The sequence below is a fragment of the Nothobranchius furzeri genome, chromosome 19 (assembly GCF_043380555.1).
Source record: "Nothobranchius furzeri strain GRZ-AD chromosome 19, NfurGRZ-RIMD1, whole genome shotgun sequence".
In the NCBI taxonomy this organism is placed as follows: Eukaryota; Metazoa; Chordata; class Actinopteri; order Cyprinodontiformes; family Nothobranchiidae; genus Nothobranchius; species Nothobranchius furzeri.
Window position 1 is genome coordinate 16,320,863 of NC_091759.1, and position 22,692 is coordinate 16,343,554.

The window sequence follows — 22,692 nt, forward strand, 5'->3', positions numbered from 1 at the left end:
GCGTTTTCTGCACAACTTTTATAGAATAGAAAAAAATTAGACCCTGCACTGTTTTGTTTAGAAGATTACGAACAATGAGCTGCAGTCTGATACTGAGACCAAACAAAATCTTAATGCCTACTGGCCATGAATTCTGTTTAAAATGACCAACTCAGCATCACGACAGTGGCACTTAAAATTAATCTATACTTCATAATCAATTCATCTAATTAAACAGCATTTATGCACTGACTTAAACTGGCATCTATATTGGCAAACACTGGCTCGGCTAATGGTTGATTCAAGTAGGTCCGAGTTACAACAGGAAATGCCTCACCACCTCTTCACATAAACATGCTAAGTGTTTGCCCTCACCGCTTTATGATGGCCGCTCTTCTGAAGTGCACTTCAGTCTCTGGCTGTAAATATGTTTTTGGCGCTTCAGTGGAGGAGTGTGTTAGGCATCCAGGGAATCCGGTACACTACTATCAGTCTCTTCATCAAGGCCCTTTGTCCTGCAACAGAGGCAACAATTCAACTAAACGTAAACATATTCCTCCTTCCTGCTTCAATGTCTGACTTCCTCACCAAACTGAGCCACTGGTGGCCAATGAAAAGACTTAATTTGTCGGTTAATCAGGATAAATAAAAGTAGACTTAGGCTGCTGTGGTGACGTATTGGAACGTCAACGCTTGATTGAATGTGTACTTGATCCCAGGAACTGGCTTCAATCCCAGATGTGAGGGCTTCTCTTTACAATTCAGCTTCAGGTTTGAAAACATTCATGCTGAAGGTGGAAGTGACAGGTCACGTGTTTAATGAGCATTAAATTGTTCCAAATTTAGAAAAACTATAGAAACACAGCTACATCTCATGGTGGCCTTCATCCTGAAACATTAACCATCCCTGTTGACCCTGCCTCCTCCTGGTCAGGACATCTTGTAGCGTTCATAGAGATAAAGGAATTAAGATTGAACAGGCAGTGACCCGTCATGTCAACAGGTTTATTTTAGCATCTAATCCAACAACAGGTAAGAGAGGATTATCTGGTGAAGTCATTTGACATCGGTGGCAGCTTAGGTACAAGAAGCAACTGCAGCTGAGTTATATAATTTAAAGGTAGAAATGTGCTTTATGAGTGATTTTATTGTAGTTTTTTTTTACAGACAATTCATGGGTGGAATATTTCAGTTTATATAATCAGGTGCTAGACCAAAAAACATCCTGCAAAAACATGCCCTAACATCTCCAGGCTACTTAACTGATCACTGGTCTGAGAATGGGAGTTACAAACTGCATCTTCAGCAGGATTTTTAAATAGCAGCCAATAACAGGTATAAAGCATGAGTGTTTCAAACACTATTAAATCAATTCATCAGTGACAGAAGCTTTAAACAAGTGACTTATGAGTGAAAACGCAAGGAAGGAAGGCAAGAGATCATGTAATTTCACAGTTGATCACTTTTTGTCCCTGTAAAGATGAAGATTTTGTCTTGAACAAATTTTGTCTGCTTGAGACCAATTTTCAATTCTTTCTTCTGGCCCAGACAAAGAGCTGGTGGGATAACATTGTTTTTTTGACACTTGATCCAAAGAGAACATTTCTAACAAAAATAAATGGTGCTAAGTGCTAAACCAACTTTAAGAGCCCCTTAAAGAATAATTTATCCAACGATGTGTTAGAAATCAAGTTCACGCATAATTTTAATACATTTGCAGTGGTCTCTAGTAGGAATGAATGCCTTGTAAATTGTTCTCTGGGGAGAAATCATCCAGAGGAATCTTATTTCCTGATATTCTAACATCTCACCTCTGATTGGCTAAAAGCAAAATGACTCTACCACTGACTCAGTTTACTTTGCAACATTGATGTTTTATCTCCACAAAGAGCTAAAGCCTGAAGGAGTTCTGCCATATTGTGTTGCTGCTAATGCTGTGTTGCTGTCAGGATTCTCTGCTGTCTCCTGGACACTAAATCAACAACAGCCTTCTCCGCTGGGTGCCAAAATGGGCGAGTCCATAAATGCTGACAGCGTAACGTAGATCTGGCAGAGTTTTCTGAACTGAGCATTTTTCCATCCATTTCCTGTTAGAAGCTAATGCAGGAAATAGGTGTGGAAAACAATATTCATGTTCAGCCTGCATGTTAAACACAGTTACTGATCATTTTCTATATAAATAAGTTAAAAAAAAGGTCTTTCAGTGAACCTGCTCTTCAATAAAAGAATAAAAAGTGTATTTCCTCTAAAACTGAGAAAGCCCATTAAAAGTTGACTCGATCAGCAGACCCCTACATGGGCTGAATGGAGTACTCATAACCATTTGGTGATTATGCAGCTGTCACTCATTTCTAAGACTCAGTCCTATTTTTCCAGATGCCAGTTATTTGTTTTTTGACTTAAGTTAATGTTTATTTGAAGATGCATCAGCTGGGATGTTCGGAGAGTATGGTACAGCCTGGTTAATGAATAATGACTGAACCTTACTTGCGGTTAAACTGAGTATGCTCCTACTACACCACACCACATACATTGACCACAAATATTTTCAAGGATGAGTCTGCTATGTCAGTAGAAACTATATGGTGAAGTTATGTGAGTGAAATTGGTTGTAGCGATAAATATAGATTTAGATCTATATTTCAAATGTGGCATAGATTTAGCTAGTTTATAATCTTATATTAATCGGGGCACCACCAGTTTCCGGAACTGGACCGTTGGATTTAATATCTATATCTTCGCAATGTAATCAGTCTCAGAGTTAACACCACAAATTAATCTAAAGGATGAATTCTTGACAGAATGCGCCGATTATTCCCGAGAACTGCTAGACAATGATCAGGCGTTATTTAAGTTTTGTGAATTTATTACCACAACAGTTAATACATTGACAAAAGGACCAAACACAGCTTAGAGTTTCATGCATGGAATTAAGAAAATTGTTAACCCAAAGATTTATGGCAGTGATAGGAAATAACTGATCCATAATAAAAGTGGAAATTCGGTGACACCAGGATTATAGTAACTATTAGGAATAATTTCTGAAAGGAGAACCAAGGGTGTGTGTGTGTGTGTGTGTGTGTGTGTGTGTGTGTGTGTGTGTGTGGTTCGTGTGGCAGAAGAAGAAAGGGGTCTTGAGATGATTGGCTGCACCTGGCAGTAAGGCGTTTCCTGTTTCCTGTTTTCAGTGTTGCACTCCGTGTAGCTGTTTGGTGTTTGGGGCTCGCTAAAACTGATTTAATTTCTCTGTACTAGGATATCTCTGAGTTATTGTAGCACAAAAGCACGCTAAAACGCACATTTTCTGTTGTTCCACCTAGCTTTTAGGAAACCATTTGAGTTTGCACGCAGTTTATTTGGTGTTGAACAGTTTGCTCGTCCAGTTAGCTTAGCCTCAGCACGGCTATGGCAATTTCTGTCTCTGCTTCTCCGTCTCCTATCTCTTGATCTCTGTGTCAGATGTTTAGTTACTCCTCTGCCTCCTTTAGTGATAATTTTACGTGTAATAAATGTAGCATTTTTGTAGCTTTGGAGGCAAGGGTGTCGGAATTGGAGTCCCGGCTCCGCGCTGTTGAAAAACCCGTAAACAGCCGTAGCTACTTAGCTAGCGTGGGGCTAACTAGCTCAGAACCACCCCATAGCGATCCTCCAGCAGAACCCGAGCAGCCGGGACCTCAGGCCGGCTGGGTGACGGTACGCGGGAAGCATAGAACCCAGTCCGTGGGCCACCACCAACCCGTCCATGTTTCTAATAGATTTTCCCCGCTCAGTGACGCACCCACTGACAAGCCGGCTCTGATCATTGGCAGCTCCATAGTCAGAAACGTGGCATTAGAGACTCCAGCAACCATAGTTAAATGCTTACCTGGGGCCAGAGCGGGCGACATTAAATCTTATCTGAAACTGCTGGCTAAGGATAAGCGTAAATACAGTAAGATTGTTATTCACGCTGGCGGTAATGACACCTGGTTACGCCAATCAGAGGTCACTAAAATTAATGTTGCTTCAGTGTGTAAGTTTGCCAAAACAATGTCGGACTCCGTAATTTTCTCTGGCCCCCTACCTGATCGGACCAGTGACGACATGTTTAGCCGCATGCTGTCCTTCAACCGCTGGTTGTCTAGGTGGTGTCCTGAAAACAACGTGGGCTACATTGATAATTGGAAAACTTTTTGGGGAAAACCTGGTCTGATGCGGAGAGACGGCATCCATCCCTCTTTGGATGGAGCAGCTCTTCTTTCTAGGAACATGGCCAGTTTTATTAGTCCTCCATGACAACCCAGGGTCCAGACCAGGAAGCAGAGTCGTAGTTTAACCCACCCCTCTGCAGCTTCTGTACTGTTACCCACCCACTACCCCATAGAGACAGTGTCCTGCCCACGGCCAAAATCACACAGATTAAATATCAGGCTTAATAAAGCAAATCATGGAAATCTCATAAATATTAGGACAAATTCAACTGAGCAGAAAACTAGAAAAATTAAATGTGGGTTGTTGAACATTAGATCCATTTTTTCTAAGACTTTGTTAGTTAATGACTTGATCTGTGATATCAGATTTCTTTGCTCTCTCTCACAGAATCCTGGCTGCAGCAAGAGGACTATGTTAGCTTAAACGAGTCGACTCCTTCAAATTATTTAAATCATCATATTGCTCGAAGTACAGGGCGAGGAGGAGGAGTAGCAACCATCTTTCATTCGGACTTATTAATCGGTCCCTTACAGATTAATAGTTACAGTTCGTTTGAACATCTTATTCTTAGTTTTCCTAATCCAGATTGCAAAACTGTAAAACCACTCTTGTTTGTAGTTTTATATCGTCCACCAGGCCCTTACTCTGAGTTTGTGGATCAGATCTCAGATTTTTTATCTGATTTGGTGCTAAATACTGATACGGTCATTATAGTGGGGGATTTTAATATTCATGTGGACATTGAAAATGATAGCCTCAATGTAGCCTTTAGTAATATCTTAGACTCAATTGGTTTTACTCAAAGAATACATAGCTCCACCCACTCCTGCCATCATACATTGGACCTTGTGCTGACTTATGGCATAGAGTGTGAGGAAATAACGATCTTTCCACGTAATCCAGTCCTCTCGGACCACTTTCTGATAACCTTTAAGTTTTTTATAACTGAGTTCTCGAGACATGAAAGTAAATTTCACTATAGTCGGTCTCTATCTGACAACGCAGTTGCATCTTTTAAATCAACTGTTCCATCTTTACTGTCCTCAGCATCTCAGAGGAACGTAGCAGAGGGCAATATTTTCAGTTCTAGCCCCTCACAAATTGATGCCTTAGTTCATCATGTTAATTCCTCTTTATGTGTGGCATTAGATGATGTTGCCCCTTTAAAAAAGAAGGTAATTAGGGACAGGAAGTTGGCTCCCTGGTTTAATTCTCATTTACGAGCCTTCAGTGTTGGGCAAGTTACTTCAAAACTGTAATGCATTATTTATTACTTGTTACCCTCATTTTAAAGTAATTCATTACATTACAATATTACTGATTTTAAAATGTAAGGCATTAGACTACTTTTGCATTACTCTAAGTTACTTTCAACAAAACAACTTCAGTATGAGTTTGGTAATCTGATGCCTGGTGAACTCATGACACATCCGGTGGAAGGTGATGTGGTGTCTGAGCTAGGGTTGCTGTTAAAAACAGTTCTTCAGAAGGATTGTTTATTAAATAAAAGCAACAACAATCTGTACTCTCAGCACGCTGCCATCTTAGATTAACTGAGCAGGGAGTGAGGTGGTGGGGGCTCCAAGCCTATTTGCCTTGGTCCCCAAATGCCTTGATACGGCCCTGGATGTGGGACTGACTTCTGGGGTGATCTGATTCTATCACATGTATAAATATTAAATGCTTATATATTATTGCTTTTCACTGGTAAAAATGAGTATTGGGGATAAATCTATCTACATTTTTTCTTTTCAAGCCCTTTGTTTTGTTTTCTTGATTTTATTTGAATAATTTCCTGCCCTTTCTCTCTCTAACCGTCCTGCTGTATGTTCTCTCCGTCTTCCAGAAAGCCAGTTTCCTAGATTTCCTACTTTCTAACTAATCAGCCAAAGGGATCTTCACATGTGCGGCGCTCCAGCAGCAATGAGTTGAAATCACCGGAGCCCAGATTAACTCAGCTGAGGCAAAGCACGTCAGAAAAGTACAGAATACCAGAGAACATGCGCTGATATGAACGATCGCGGTGAATTATTTTGTTTTAGTGGAGCGATTTTGTGAATTTTACAGCGGCCGCGTGCAGGACGCAGCTGAGCCGTTACCGCGGCGTCCTCTCTGCCCGTAAAGCTGAGTCCATAATTGACGTAATATATGCAGATGCTGGATCTTTCTTCGGGTTTCCCGCATTTTGAATTTTTAAGAAACGCAGCTTGATTCAAGGTTTAAAAATGCATTGTAATTACCGCGTTACTGACAATTGAACCGAGTAAATATTACCATTTTCTTTCCCTGTAATGCCTTACATTACCACATTACAGCAAAAAGCAATGCATTACAGTAATTAATTACTTCTGTACCGAGTTACTCCCAACACTGCTAGCCTTAAAACAAAACTCTAGGAAATTGGAGGGAACATGGCGCTCTACGCACCATGAGGAGGCCTACCTATCCTGGAAAAATAGTCTTGTGCTTTATAAAAATAAGCTTCGACAAACTAGAACTGCTTATTTTTCAGCACTAATTGAGGAGAATAAGCATAATCCTACATTTCTTTTCAGTACAGTTGCTAAACTTACACAGAATCATAGCTCTGAGCCATCTATTCCCTTAGCCCTCAACAGCAATGACTTCATGGGATTTTTCACGAGTAAAATTAATTCTATTAGAAACAAAATCTTTAGCATCCTCCCAAATGCGATTTCTTCTTCCTCAGTACGTGAGCCAGCATCAGAGGTGACTGTAGAACCTCATCTGTGCTTGAACCGTTTTGATCCAGTTGAGCTTTCAGATTTATCAAAAATATTAGCTTCATCTAAACCTTCCACTTGCATTTTAGATCCAATCCCAACCAAATTATTTAAAGAAGCATTTCCTTTGGTTACTGCCCCCATTCTAGATATAATCAATCTATCCTTAGTAAATGGGTATGTACCACAGAATTTTAAGGTTGCTGTAATCAAATCTTCACTCAAGAAGCCTTCTCTGGATCCAGATGACCCAATGAATTATAGACCAGTATCTAACCTTCCATTTTTATCCAAAGTCCTGGAGAAAATAGTGGCCATCCAAGTATGTGAGCATTTAAACACTAATGCTCTGTTTCAGGAAGTTCAGTCTGGTTTTAGAGAGTATCACAGCACTGAAACTGCATTAGTGAGAGTTACAAATGATATTCTCATGGCCTCAGATAAGAATCTTGTGTCTGTTCTAGTCTTGTTAGATCTCAGTGCTGCCGTTGACACAGTTGATCACAATGTTCTTTTAGAAAGACTTGAACATGTTGTAGGGATCAAAGGAACAGCGCTAGGCTGGTTTAAATCCTACCTGTCTGACAGATTTCATTTTGTAAATGTACATGACAAATCTTCTTCATACTCCAGGGTTACTTGTGGAGTACCACAGTGTTCAGTGCTTGGACCAATCCTTTTTACCATATATATGTTCCCAATTGGTAAAATCATTAGACAGCATGGGATAAACTTCCACTGTTATGCTGACGATACTCAGTTATATTTATCCATTAACCCTGATGAACCTAATCGGTTGGGTAGATTACAGGCTTGTCTTGAGGACATAAAAAATTGGATGACCCTAAACATTTTGCTTTTAAATCAAGACAAGACGGAAGTTCTCATCTTTGGACCAGAAATCCAGAAAAGGAAATTGCTTAGTCAATCACCTGACCTGAAGGCATTACATTAATCTCTGAGAACAACGTAAGGAACCTTGGTGTTATCTTCGACCAGGACTTGTCATTCAAATCCCAGGTTAAACAGGTTTGTAGGATTTCCTTTTTCCACCTTCGGAACATTGCTAAGATTAGTAGCATCCTTCCTAGGACTGATGCTGAAAAACTAGTTCATGCATTTATTACATCAAGACTGGATTACTGTAATTCATTACTCTCAGGAAGTCCACAGAATGTAGTTAAAAGTCTTCAGCTTGTCCAAAATGCTGCAGCTAGAGTTCTGATGAGAATTAAAAAGAGAGATCATATCTCTCCTGTCTTGGCTTCCCTACATTGGCTACCTGTTAAATTCAGAATAGATTTTAAGATCCTTCTTCTCACATATAAAGCTCTTAATAATCAAGCTCCATCATACATCAGTGATCTGATTGTTCCATACGTTCCTAACCGAGCACTTCACTCTCAGACTGCAGGTCTACTGGTGGTTCCCAGAATATCTAAACTTAGGATGGGAGGCAGATCTTTTAGTTATCAGGCTCCTCTCCTGTGGAACCAGCTCCCAGCTTTAGTCCGTGAGGCAGACACTTTGTCTACTTTTAAGACTAGGCTTAAAACATTATTTGATAAGGCCTATGGTTAAAATCTGATGTTAGCCTAAATCTGGACAAGTGGGGGAGTAGAGGGAGGTGGAGTGTACAGTCGGTAAAGACGGCTCTCCCTTGCCCTGACTCCAACATGCCTCCATCTAAACAGGATAGATTATCCTGAGTTATCTCTGTAGTTATGCTGCTATAGGCTTAGACTGCTGGAGGACACACTGACCACTTTTCACACCCTACTGCTTTCTTCTACAATCTGCTCTTTAACTGTATTATTTTCTGCAATTTCAGCTGTTAACTTTATTTTCTCTCTAAGTGTTTTTCTCCCCAGAAGAAGCTACAATGATGTTCTGCTGAGCTGTGGTGGCCTCATGGAGGGGGCCATCGTCTAGCACACTGCTGCTAATCACTTAAACATTCTCCCTCTCCTGATAATAACTTTTTGCTTTCCTTGACGTTGGATGTGCTACTACTAGTTTATCCGTTTAATTATAGATCCACTAGGAGAAATACAATAAAGTTTATCTCTCGCCAAATAGAATATTTACTAAGACATCACAATATAACCATAGACACATTACTTTGTCTTTGTGTGTGTGTGTGTGTGTGTGTGTGTGTGTGTGTGTGTGTGTGTCCGTTCAAAAATAAGCACGTTCTTGGTATCAAAATGTGTCTTTAAAATTCACGGACATCATATGTGAAATCCATGACACAAAACAAGCAGAGTTGGAAAAGAGAGTTTTTAGCCCCGTTGACTAGCATTAATTTTTTTCGTTCTTCCGGGGACCCATGGTCCGGAAGTAGATGGGCGTGACTTAGGCTCCCTTTTGCTACAGGGGAAGAACACTGAGCGGTTCTGATATGTGAATGCTAACTGAGTCAAAATCCAATTACTAATCTAGTTGAGACGTTCTCTGCTGTTTCCTGGACGCTAAACCACCAACACCCTCCACACCAAGATGGGCGAGTCCATGAACGTTACGTGACAGTGTGACGTAGATCTGTCAGGCTTTTCTGAACCAAGTGTTTTCCATCTATTTTCTTTCAGAAGCTATAGCAGAAGATAGGGGTAGAAGACTATTTTCATGTTCAACCTGCATGAAAAACTCAGAGTGACTGATCATCTTCCAAAAAAATAAGTAAAAACAGGTTTCTCAGTGAACCTGCTCTGTATTATTGATATTTTAGACAAAGAAGTTAGCTTGCTAGTTTGTCTCACAAGGAAGGAGTAGCTCTCTGAAGAAACAGTCAGGGAGACTGTGGGACTGGAGGTGCCTAACAAGGAACTGTAGGAGCAATGTTGTGTACACAGCCAGCACAGACATGAGAAGTTTAGGATGAATAAATATTTCCTGGGATTGAGTCCCTCCCTATTTTTAGTCCCTCTCACCCTGTGATTATTTCCCATCCTTTTTCCCACTTTTTTCACTGTTATACTAAAGCTTAACACAATCTAGCTGCCATGGAAACTGCACCACTGTTACAAAGGCTGCTATACAGTGGAGGAGGGGAGCTAACAAGTAAGCAAATTATCTTCTTGGGCATTTCTTTTCTTTTGTTCTTTTGACTGTGTGTTATCCTAAGTTTAGGAGAAATGAAATCAGATCTGAGCAACGCTAATTGTAAAGGAAAACAATTTAAATGTGTAAGAATTTTGAGAAATTCAACTATTTTGTGGAACAAATTTGAAACAAAATTAAAATAGATGAACTGGCACAGGGTGTGAGTTAAGTAAATGCATTCAGTGCAAAGTTGGAAAAATTAGCAAATGAGAAAATGTCATGCTTGTGTACAGATTGAAGCTGAAAGGTGAAGCATGGCCAATTGTTGTGGAGGGAAGCCAGAGGCAAACTGTAGGACAGTTGCTAAGCTGTTGCTTGGCCAAATTTTGCCATTGCTACAGCAACCCTAATCTACCACCTGAGGTAAATTTGTTAACCTTTACTGATCAGACCCTGTGAGACAGTGAAAGACAACATTGATGGTTTTACTGTTAGAGACCTGTTGTTTAGTGGGGATTGTATAAAAGAAGTTGTCCCTGAAGAAAAGGGAAATATTAGTTTATGGCTCGTTTTTTGCACATTGATGGTAAGAAAAGCTTTTTTCTCTGACAGTGTTGTTTAAAACAGTAGCATAAACTGTGTGCTGTTGTTATTAAATGAAAAAAGTTTTCAAAGTTAACGAGGTAAGAATAACTTGATCAGGAATTGTTCTGTTTCTTTTTGCCATGCTAATAATATGATGACCACTGGAGGCGGTCACCGTACTAATCAGGTGCTAATCTGCACAAAAGGTCTCTATTAGGACCACAGCTCGTATAAACCAGCTTCATATAAGATCAACTAGTAAATTTAGCTGCTCTCTGACATGCTCTGGCCAGAAGTTTACTTGCAGAAGCCGGGTAGAACGTGTCCTTAAGATTATCAAAACGGAACGATTGGGTCAAAAATCTGCATAATTATCTTGCCATGTGATCCGGGCCTTAAAGTGGCAATGTGTAGTTTTTACCATTAATCTCTGGAAATATCCATCGGAATGTTGTAGTAAATTAATTAAAAAATGCCCAATTGTTGAAAAATATTGGCAGTTTCATAACATATAACCATGAAATTCTGTTCTAAAATACATAGAACGGGTCTAAGGGTGTTTCTTAATGTCCCTCGCCTTGATGTCTTGGCCCCTCCCCGGTTGCCTAGGAGATACGTCATCAGGAACCACCAAGACGTGTTCCAATGTTCATATTCTACCAATGCATGTATTCTCTTTTTGTTAGCTGTTTAGCTAACTACATATACACAGGAGGTGTCTTGAAGTCTAGCCTTGGTCAAAAATTTCCCAGAATACAATACACAATTTAAAAAGTAAAAGGCTCGTTATATATTTATATCGAAACTTATACGTATAAAATATAGCGTTATCTCCTGTGTCACGTGACCGCCGTGGAAGCCACGATCACGTGATGTATGTCTGTTCCATTTAAGTCTCTGGGAGTGCCATATTGGATGCCATGTTTCCTTCTATGGAAGTCTGTGAGGACAAAATGCATTTACTGATTTGCAACATATGGTTACAAAACTTTCACCATAAATAAACATTGTTGATTTACACATTCACCGCTTCACTCATTGCCAGTGATGAAAGGTTATTGTTGTTCTTGTTATTCTGCTGGAGGTTGTAGTCCCAGGGATTTTTGACCCTAATGGCCATCCGTTGGAAAAGTCTTATTTGAACACAAAAATACTGCTTGCTGGCAGTGATTTAGGTATGTACGGCCCCCTATCGCCAGGGAAACTACACACTGTCACTTTAAATTAATGTATCAGAAGTTTGATATTTTACTTATTTTCAGAGATTCTCATAGATCTTTTTAGCAGCACAAGGAGTGATGCAATGTTAGGCAGCTGGTTTTAATGTTAAGGCAAACTGGTACAGTAAGGCTGTCCTTTGCAACAGTGCTTCATTTTAATATTAATACTAATTTTCTATCATTTTAATTAATATAAATTGGTTCAGCCTCACTAGGGTTCCAAATCTCATACAGCAATCTCACCATTAGTGCCTCACTGTAAACCGAACGCCGGTCTGTAATGAGTTTAATGTGCAATATTAACAACAACTCATCGAACCAGAAGAGGCCAAATGGCCAAACATTTCCAAATATGAAACCGATTGAAGAGCTTTTCAAAAGGGTCAGTCCCAACAAGAGAACACTCCACTATTTACAGCAATTAGCACACTTGACAGAAAACTGTAAACAATCACTGGCAAGCAGTGCTGGCAAAGGCCTGGGAAAAGACTGAGCAGAGAATGAAAAGCAACAACAGACTTTTCAGAAAGATCCTAGACATCTTTGTGTAATGTGCTAAATGAGCTCAGACTGTTTTTAATGCCCTGAAAAGGTCAGCCATGGCAAAATGATATGTGTCCTGTCCTAACCTTACAGGAAGCCACTGGCGATGTGATGGATTACAGAATTTAATTGAAATGAGTGGAAGCAAGTGGCCTTTTATTTTCAAATTATGCTCGTTTACTCTTACAGTCAGTAATGTGAATTGTATCAAATATGTAAAAGTTATTTAAATCATTGTGGTATGTAAGTGAATAGGGGTAGTATGGGATACGTTTAGTCCTGTCCAACTGTGTTTTTTTTTCTTGTTTCATATGTGATTATTCTTATTCGTGTTTGAAATAAAATAAATCTAATCCAAATTTTGATTGGTCAAAAATACGTTGTTTATTTTGTAACGTCCAGCAATGGTCAGTTTTAGGTGCAGTTTGACCGTTCAACATCTGGTCAAAAAGGAGACACCAGACTGCATGCGTCCCCTTTAAATCAGCCTGCCTCCATCCCACCAGCTGGAGCTCAGAGCCTGCAGCTCTGAACACAGATAATGAAATGTCAGCAATAACATTCTCTCCTCCAGGTCCCATCTTTCAGGATTCTTCATGCCTCCATACATGGGTGTCGCACCCGTGGGGGATGTGGGGGATTCAACACCCACACTTTTCTTATTGAGATCGTTCAACTGACACCTTCACTTTTTCAGCTGTTTTGCTCACCTCCACACCAGTCTGGTTTCTTTACGTCGCACTCACTCTGTTTGCCTCATCTCCTTCTTCACCTCCCGCTTCTGACAGCCGATGTCGGGTTTCCAGGAGAGCAGGAGAGGGAGGGACGGAATAGCTCGACTGAATTCATAATTTTACATCTTGACATTAGCTGTACAAAGTCTGAGTTTGATCATGTGAAGCACAATAATTTGCAGAGGTTTATAACTGGCGCGGCGCCAGGTTTTCATTTTTGGGTGGGCCACGGTAATTTTGGACGGACCTTAAGTGAAGCAGGCAGGTCGCGCTAGAAAATTTTGTTTAAAAAGACGTCATAAATGTTTTCCCTCGTCATTTTTATTTCTAAAATATGAAGTAAAAACTCACAATTTAATTTTCATTCATTTGTCATTAATATGTAGTCTACACCCGTGCGTTAAGTGGACCATCTTCTAGTAAAAGCAAAGCTTCCAGCCCACCTCTCCAAATGCGTAAAATGTGCATCAGCCGCTAGTTAGGTGCGCCGCGCCGCGCGCACCGTCAGCTACGTCAGCCCAGACAAGAGCAGAGCAAATAGAGAAAGAATAGAGGATAATTGTGTCTGGATGTGGATGGAGATTACATTTTACAGCAGCCTGATCATCATTTAAATACGTAAACCATCACCTGGCTTCTAGTCCACGCTATCAGCATTGTTTTAATTGGTGTGTGTGTGTGTGTGTGTGTGTGTGTGTGTGTGTGTGTGTGTGTGTGTGTGTGTGTGTGTGTGTGTGTGTGTGTGTGTGTGTGTGTGTGTGTGTGTGTGTGTGTGTTTTCCACTTCAAACACTGGTCTAACCAACCAGACCAGCGTGTCCAGTAACATATTAATGTTACACTTCATGTAGGCTAGGAACGTTTCACCTGCCGTGGCCCGACCGCTTCTGCTCCACATAAACTTTGTGCGTGATCAAATGTCTCTACAGGTGCTTTCTGAGCTGAGGAGGCTATTCTGCCTCAGACTGGATGCGTCATGCGTCTCCATATTAGAGACGGGATCAAGCGCTGTTCAGCCAAAGTTTCATAATCAGCGAACATTTTTCCAAGTGACACATCCCTCAGAGAGACCGGGTTTCCAGACCGCTTCAGTGGGAGGAAATCTTACCACATCGCCGTGGTTCTGCTCTGCGCTGCGAACCCCTCTACAGATCTTCAGCTCACTGTCCACTGTGGGCGCTCCGAGCCGCGCTGAACACATGTCCAGTATAAAGCTCTGATGTTCTGATGGGAATCATTACTTGATTGATTTAGTTACCTCCGCGATGTGCGTAACGATTAAAATGTCAGTTCATCCGTGTGTGCATCAGTGTGCGTCGGGGTAATTCTTTCAAAACAACCAACATCCTTGAGTTTATCTGTCAAAATAAACAGTCAAATGTAAATATCTGTAACCTGCCATTTAACTGTTTTGCCTTCCCGTGAAGATTGTTGCAAAGAGAAACAACTAAACTTGATTAACCCCAGAGCCACGAGCATAAGCTGTATTTCTGACCGTAAATGAGGGGGAAACAATTTAATCGGATCCTTTTCTTCTCAACATGGTTTAATGTAAAGTTTCATTCAGTACAAACTTTAGTTACACCTAGGGCTGTAGCGAAGCCTCGACGAAGTCGACGGCTCGATTCTAAAAATTTGTCGACGTCAGATCCGGAAGTCGACGCACCGCGCCCACTTGTTGCATCCCTAGGAGTTTGTAAATAGAGGATGAATCTGCCTGTTTTTTCTGTAGTTCGCCCTCTTCTCCGCCTTCACTAACATCTCCGCCAAATACCGAAGACCCGGAACAACGTCCGTCCACTACTAGATTATTTTCCTGTTTTGCCCCTTCGTCTCCCGGCAACGGACAACAACTTCCGGGGTCAGACGCGCTGCTTCGTGTCTATCGCAGATGTAGAAAATCACCGGGAGCGTTTCTCCCTTCATTAAGGAGCTTCTTTCAGACATGAGGAGAGCTGTTTTGGTGGTAGCAGTCTCTCCTCCGTGCTGGTCTGTTTGCTGCTGGGTGTTTTTGGTTTATTTAAACTTGGTAACTTGAACTTAATGTTGGTAAAGCTACTGTTAGCATCTTCGCTAACAGCTTCTTGCGTTGGGATAAGCTGTTACGTTTTGGTTTAGAGTTCATCTTTTTTGTGGTGTAGATCTCCCTTTTTATTACATTTAGAGTGTTGTGGGTTTTCGGTTTAGTTTAAAATATCACCTTGAGTTTGGTTTAACCCGTAACACCACTCGCCTCACGCACATAAGTGACCAAAACAAAGCAGCATGGAGACACTCCATCTTCTACCACCTCTCAGGCAGCAGCCTGCACTCCCAAGTTCTACACGTCACCAGAACATAACCAACCGCAACACAATAAAAGCAGTGTTATACAAAATGGAAGGCCTGTAGTGTTTATTCTCTTACAGTAAGAATTTATCAATTTTTTTGAGGAATTTATTTGAGATTTTCTGGTTTTTGTTAATTGTGCAATAGAAAAATAATCATTAGATTAATTTTCTAAATAGTCATTAGAATAGTCGACTATTCGATAAAATAATCGTCAGAATAATCGTTTTAAAAATAATCGTTTGCCCCCAGCCCTAGTTACACCAATCTAATGAGATAGAGCCTGGATTTGTATTCTGAACAGTTTAAACGTTTAAAACGGAGACATGAGTGACGCGTCTAAAATTCACACCTGCTCCGCTGTTATGGAAATTAAACTAACAAGATGAATGAACTTATGAATGAATGAACTTATTTTAGGCACAGACAACATCCCCCACACTTTTGAAAAGCTTGCAATGCGCCTGCCTCCATATAAGGAACATTTGCAGCCCGGATTAGTTGCCAAGTCAAAGAATGATTTCCTAAATCAGATATGAACTTCTACAACTTATAAGCTAGATAATCATTAAATAAATGTTTGTTTATTGCTACTTATAATCAGGGGCGGCGTTAGGCCCGGCTACTTGGGCTGAAGCCCCGAATCTTTAATGAAAAGCCCCGGATCTAAAACGTGGAAGTAACATGCAGTACCAAAGTCCAACAGAGAGGGAGCAGCTGGAAGTAGTTTGTATAAAGCCTGCCTGAGCCTCCTCCACTGAAGAAGAAGCCCTTCAGCAGCCGGCTTCTTCTACACTCTCTGCCTGAAACGCATGAGTGAAGATGGACATAAGGACGTTTTTTAGACCAAAAGTACGGCGGCAGAACCCCAGCTTTGATGAGACTGGTGCTGACTCAGGTTTGTGAGTCTTATTAGAAAATATTTGTTGTGCTGCTGGTTTGCCTAAAGTTAGCTTACTATCAGGTAAAGTTGTTGCAGAAAGAAGAAGAAGAAAGTATCATTTCTATAGCGCCTCTCAAGATAAAAATCACGAGGCGCTTCACAAAAACAAAAACAAAAAGTTAAATTATAAAAAAGCATTTAGAAAATGTTTAAAACTATATTTAAAATGAGCTAATATAGGCAATTGAGATTTAAAAGAAAAATGTTAAGAAAGAGAGAGAGTGAACAGGAAAGAGGGAAATCAGTGGATCCTGAGGAAGGTGGAATAGGTGGGGAGAGCAGAATAAAGAGAGTGGTGAAGAAGGTCATACAAAAACCAGCTTGAACAAGTGAGTCTTCAGCTGCTTTTTAAAGGAGACCACTGAGTCCACTGATCTCAGGCTCAGGGGGAGAGAGTTCCAGAGTCTGGGGGCCACAGCAGCAAATGATCTGTCACCTTTGACCTTTAGCCTGGTGCTGCACAACCAGTAGGCTTTGATCACTGGACCTCAGGGACCTGCTGGGGGTGTAGGAACTAAGAAGATCACCAATGTAAGATGGTGCTTGTCCATGTAAGGCCCTATAGACCAGAACCAGGATCTTGAAATGAACCCTGAAGTTGAATGGCAGCCAGTGAAGCTGGAGGAGAAGCGGGGTGATGTGGGTGTGTTTGGAGGACTTGGTCAGAAGCCGAGCACAGGCATTCTGAACCACCTGTAGACGGTTCAGGGAGGTTCTGCTCAGACACGTGAAAAGAGAGTTACAGTAGTCTAAGCGTGAGGAGATGAAGGTGAGGAGATAACTGACAAGTTCAGAGCGAGACGGAATGGGACTCAGCTTAGCAACATTCCTGAGATGGAAGAAGGAAGAGCGAACAAGAGAGCTGACATGAGAATACAGGGTGAGAGCTGGGTCAAAGGTCACGCCAAGATTCCTGACAGAAGGTTTGGTGTGGTAAGCAAGCTGACCAAGAGAGTCTCTGACTTTGGGAACCAGCTTGTCTGGGGCACAGATGAGGATCTCAGTCTTATCTTCATTCGGCTGAAGAAAGCTCCCACCATCCAGGTTTTGATAGAGTCTAAGCAGGTGTGTAACAGCTGCAGCTTAGACATCTCATGGGGCTTAATGGAGATGTACAGCTGGATGTCATCTGCATAAAGATGGTAGGAGATTCCTTTGAAGGAGCTCAGGATGTGCTGAAGAGGAAGCAGATAGAGGAGGAAGAGCAGAGGCCCCAGCACAGAACCTTGTGGGACACCATGGGTAAGAGAGGTGGTGGAGGACCTAAACTTGGAAAGGAAATATTTACTATCATCTCACACTAAACACTAACAGGAACAATATTCTGCCCTGAATATGCTTAATATGTAGCTTCAGATTAAAAATTATGTGGTACAAGACAAATATATATGATTGTTGACTAGTGTGTGTCACGTGTGTGTGTGCGCGTGCGCGCGTGCGTGTGTGTGTGTGTGTGTGTGTGTGTGTGTGTGTGTGTGTGTGTGTGTGTGTGTGTGTGTGTGTGTGTGTGTGTGTGTGTTAAGCCGCGGATCTTCTTCAGTCCTTAATCCGCCCCTATTTATAATAATTATAATATAATGAAATGTTTCATTAATCTGTGCTCAATGATTGAAGTTTGAAATGAATGTTATGTTATGATTACAGTGATTGAAATATGTTTCAGCATGTTGATGTGACGAGGTCATAACCATTTGCACTCACACATGGACAAAGTAAGGTTAAGTTGAACTCATGACACATATAGTCCTTTTCCCAGATCAGAGCGTCCGGTATCAAGGAAGGCGTATTTCTGAGATTTTTGGTAATATTCCTCAAACTTCTCAGCCTCTGGTTGGCTACACAAATCATAACATGAGAACATTAAAACCAGATTACTCTGGTGATTCCTCAGTTCTGGAGAAAGCTTCAGACCAGCCACCTGAAGCAAAACACCTCTTTAACCATCAAAGCTTTTGACAAGTCGTCAAAACCTTTTTGCACCTGCGAAGCTGATAAAGCAAGCAGTTCCTGCAGAACAAGCTGATATTGTTTAGCCTCCTTTATTTTTTAATTAAAGTTTATTTTCATTTATTCACAATTAAAAACTAAACACAAAACAGGTTTATGACAACAAAAAATGAAAAAGGAACAGAAAAAAGCAAAACTTATGTTATCTGTTCCCCTTAGCCAAAATAAATACAAATGACAACAAAGTTATTATAGTTAAAAAAAACTGTCTGACCTGGTTTACTGATTTAGCTTTGGCAAAAAATGGAGAGAAAACAAACATGTACACAAAAAATTATTATATATTTTTTTCTTCTTATATTAATGAAAGGAGAAAACAAATAATGCAAAATAAAACACACAAAAATAATAGCTAAAAGAAACAAAGTAGAACATACAGTGTGTGTTTTCCCTTTCATTCTCTCAACTTCATAAAAACGTCTATCTCATAGTATCATATAAGCTAAGCATTTCATTTTTAATATGTTTATTAAAGGTATTTATTGTTTTGGCATTCTTGATTTCGGTACTTAATTTATTCCACATTTTTACTCCATATATTGATACACAACGTTCCTTTATATCTATCCTATCTTTAGGTATCGTGTATATTTTGTTGCCTTTCAAACCATAACTACTCATTCTTTCCATAAATCTTATGATTAAATTTGTTTTAAGGTGCTTTTTGTCGACTTTATACATAAATTTCAAAATAGTATAATCTACTAGGTCGTAAAATTTCAATGTTTTTAATTTGATAAATAATTGGCTGGATGGATCTCTATAATTGCTTCTTGTTATAATTCTTATTGCTTTTTTTGTAGGCTAAAAACTGAATGTGTATAGGTTTTATATGTTATTTCCCAAATTTCAACACAGTAGTTCAAGTACGGTATGATCAATGAATTGTATAATAAATATAGGGATTTGTCATCTAGAGACCATTTCACTCTGTGTAATATTGCGATTGATTTAGCTAATTCAGTTTTGATATTGTTTAGATGTGTTTCCAAGATAAATTCTCATCAATAATGACTTCCAAAAATTTAACTTCCTTTATACGTTTAATACAGATTTCATCTAATTTTATTAATGTTTGTATATTCAACTTTCTGTTACTGAATATCATAAAATATGTTTTATCTGTGTTCAATGAAAGCTAATTTCCATCGAACTATAATTTGATTTTTTCCAACTCTGTTTGTACCACTTCTATCGTTTGATCAATATTGTCTCCTGAATAATAAAAAGTTGTTTAATCTGCAAATAAGATACACTTTAACATATTAGATGTAGAGACAGTATCATTTATATAAAAAATAAACAGTTTTGGGCCTAGTACCGACCCTTGTGGTACTCCACAAGTAATATTATCCAGATTGGATTTTATGTTGTTTATTTGAACATTACCACAATGATTTATTTGAACATACCGTTTCCTGTCATGTAAATAACATTTATCCATTTTAGGGCTGTTCCTGTTATGCCATATTTACTAAGTATTTTTAGAAGAATGTCATGATCTACTGTATCGAATGCTTTTTTTTAGGTCAATGAAGTTACTTATCAAATGTTTTTTTTTTTGTTTTTTTTTTTGTGAATGGCTTCCAATATTTCTTCTGTTAATTCCATTAGTGCCATTGAAGTTGAGCGATTTGGTCTAAACCCATACTGGCTGTCATTTAAGATATTCTCTTTGTTCAGAAATGTGTCCAACCTGGTAAAATATAGTTTTTCTAATATTTTTGAGAATTGTGACAGAAGGGCTATAGGTCGGTAGTTGGAGAAGATATGCTTATCTCCACTTTTGTGAAGCGGAAATACTTTAGCTATTTTCATTTTGGTAGGAAATATGCCGGTTGTAAATGATAAGTTACATATATAAGTAAAGGGATGGATAATATTCTCTATTATATGTTTTATTATTATTATGTCTAAATTGTCGCAGACAGTTGTCCTTTAATAGATGAGTTTGTTTTACAACTTCTCTTACTTCTTCATTAGTCACTGGATTTAATAACTTGCTATTTTTGTTACTTATAATTTTTTTGCCTATGTTAGAAATAGTTTTTTGGAATGTTGTTTGCCAAGCTTGGTCCCACGTTAGTAAATAATTAATTAAATTCATTGACGATTTTGTTTGGATCGTTTATTTCAGTGTCTTCATTTATAAAATAATTCTGAACAGTTTAAACTGATTTATTTCTTTTTAGAACTTTTTTGTTTATTATTCCCCAAGTTACCTTTATATTGTTTTTATGTTTTTCTAGTTTTCTGGTTCTTTGTTTTCAAAAGCTTCTGTATAGGGCTTTTTTTTCTTGCAGGTATTTTGCAGTCCTTTTGTCAACCATGGTTTATTCTTTTTTTTTTGTAAGTTTTTTTATTTTTTTCGTATTGACTGCACAGTATTCTTATAAAAGAGCTGTAAGCCAAGTTTACATCATTTATATATATTTCATCCCAGTTTTGCTGTTCTAGGGCTCTATTAAATGAGTCTATGGCTTTTTGTGACAGATCCCTTATAATTCAATTCAATTCAAAGATACTTTATTAATCCCAGAGGGAAATTAGAGTTTCAGTACACACAATTCAGAGATCAGACATACATGGGCAAGACACATGACAAGAATTGGTGACTGTGGTCATTCGCAACCCTGAGTCGCGCTACCTTAATAGAGATAAGAGGGTCACATCTATGAGGAATTGATTCGGGAGGAGGGAAAAAAAGGCACTTCACAGCTACCCTCCCAACAGGACGGCAGAGTTTGCATTTGAGGTTGATGTGTAATCTGATCATTCTTGTAGCACGTGAAAACTGGCAGATGATCACTAATATCAGTCATTATGATTCCAACACTCTCCAACCCCCCTGAAACATTACAAAATACAGTATGTTATCTATAATTGTTGAGCTTTGTACAGTAATTCAGAGGAAACAGACCAAGTAGATGCATGGAACTTACAAAGTCGTTTGATAAATTGTTCGTATTTTTCGAATCAATGTTGAAGTCCCCACAGAGAAACAAATTCTTGTTACCGATTCCATTAAACATTTCCAAAGCTGTGTTTGTGAATGATTCAATACAGGAACCTGGTGCTCTATAAATACTGCTAATTATTATGTTTTTTGTCTTTTCAGATGTTATTTCAACAGGGATCATTTCCATTACATCAGCAGTTGCTGTCGACATGTTATACATCACTTTGCTTTTTAGGGTGTTACATATATACCACTACCTTCTTCATTTTCCCAATTCTGGTAATACATCTCATACCCATCTATTTGAACGTCTTCAATATCTCCTCCTTGTAACCATGTTTCTGTAACTGCAATGACCTTAAATCTCATTTTATTTTGTGTTAAAAACTCCAATATTTTATCATAATTGCAATGCAAACTTCTACTATTGAAGTGGATGATGGACAGTGTATCATTCACCAAGGCACAGTCAAGCAATTCTTGGTCGTTATAATATTTGCATTCATTATTATGCATGTACAGATTATTGACTCCTTCAGAGTCCCAAATGCGCGGTTCCATCTGACTGTCGTGACCAAGCCCCCACAATGCGGGTGAAAAATTGAAACGAACCCGGAAATGAAATAAATTGCAGTTCCACCCTCATCCACTAGGGGCTGGTGTCAGACGCTAGCAAATCCTCATTGACTCCCATGTTAAAAATACCAATTTCACAGCAGAAATAAACATGTTTACAGCCTGGTACCAGAACATGTTTTTGGTTTAAATGATCTAGTTTACACTCATGACAACTCTGAGGGGGGTGAATGTTTTTCTCACTCTTCTGTTTAAGTGTATTAAAAGCCTAAAATTCTGTATAATTAATGAGCGTCAGACCCACGTGACCACAGAGCTAGCTCCGTGGAAAGGCCTCAGTAGAGCCTCGGTCTGGCCTGGAAACTGTTCGGTCATTTTCAGTCTCTCAACTTAGACCATTAGTTGTAGCGTTTGTGTATTCTTGTTTGGATATTATTTGTGCAATTGTTGGACAAAATGACTTGCTGTGGCATTAATTGCACTAATAGAGCGTCCAAGGAATCTCCACTTCATTTTTTCGGTAAGTAAAATTATATTTATGTATTTTAGGTCACTGCCGAGCTGAGCTTAGATTTTAACATGTACTGTTTAACCATGAAATTTAAATTTAATGGGGTAAAACCCAGTGCATTTAACATAATGCTGCACTTTAGATAATGGGTTGAAATCAAGGCCGGATTAACCATATGGGCAACTGGGCAATTGCACTGGGGCCCACGAACTCCAAAGGGCCCAGGGCAGCAAGAACACGAGCAAAATACTGTATCTGTAATCTCCCGCTTTATATTAAACTAGGGTGACTAAACGTCCTCTTTTCCCCGGACATGTTCACTTTTCACTCT

The 22,692-nt window shown here is 39.4% G+C and overlaps 1 protein-coding gene across 2 annotated transcripts in view; it reads right to left on the reverse strand.

The window, feature by feature from the left end:
• Positions 1-22,692, reverse strand: part of pkib (protein kinase (cAMP-dependent, catalytic) inhibitor beta) — a 42,794-nt gene that overhangs the window by 8,677 nt on the left and 11,425 nt on the right. The window contains exon 2 of one of the 2 annotated variants that reach the window (XM_054736513.2): positions 355-494. The exons of the other annotated variant lie outside the window; for it this stretch is intronic. The gene's annotated coding sequence lies outside the window, so the exon portion shown is untranslated. The remainder of the gene's footprint in view (positions 1-354; positions 495-22,692) is intronic. 2 annotated transcript variants of the gene reach the window in all.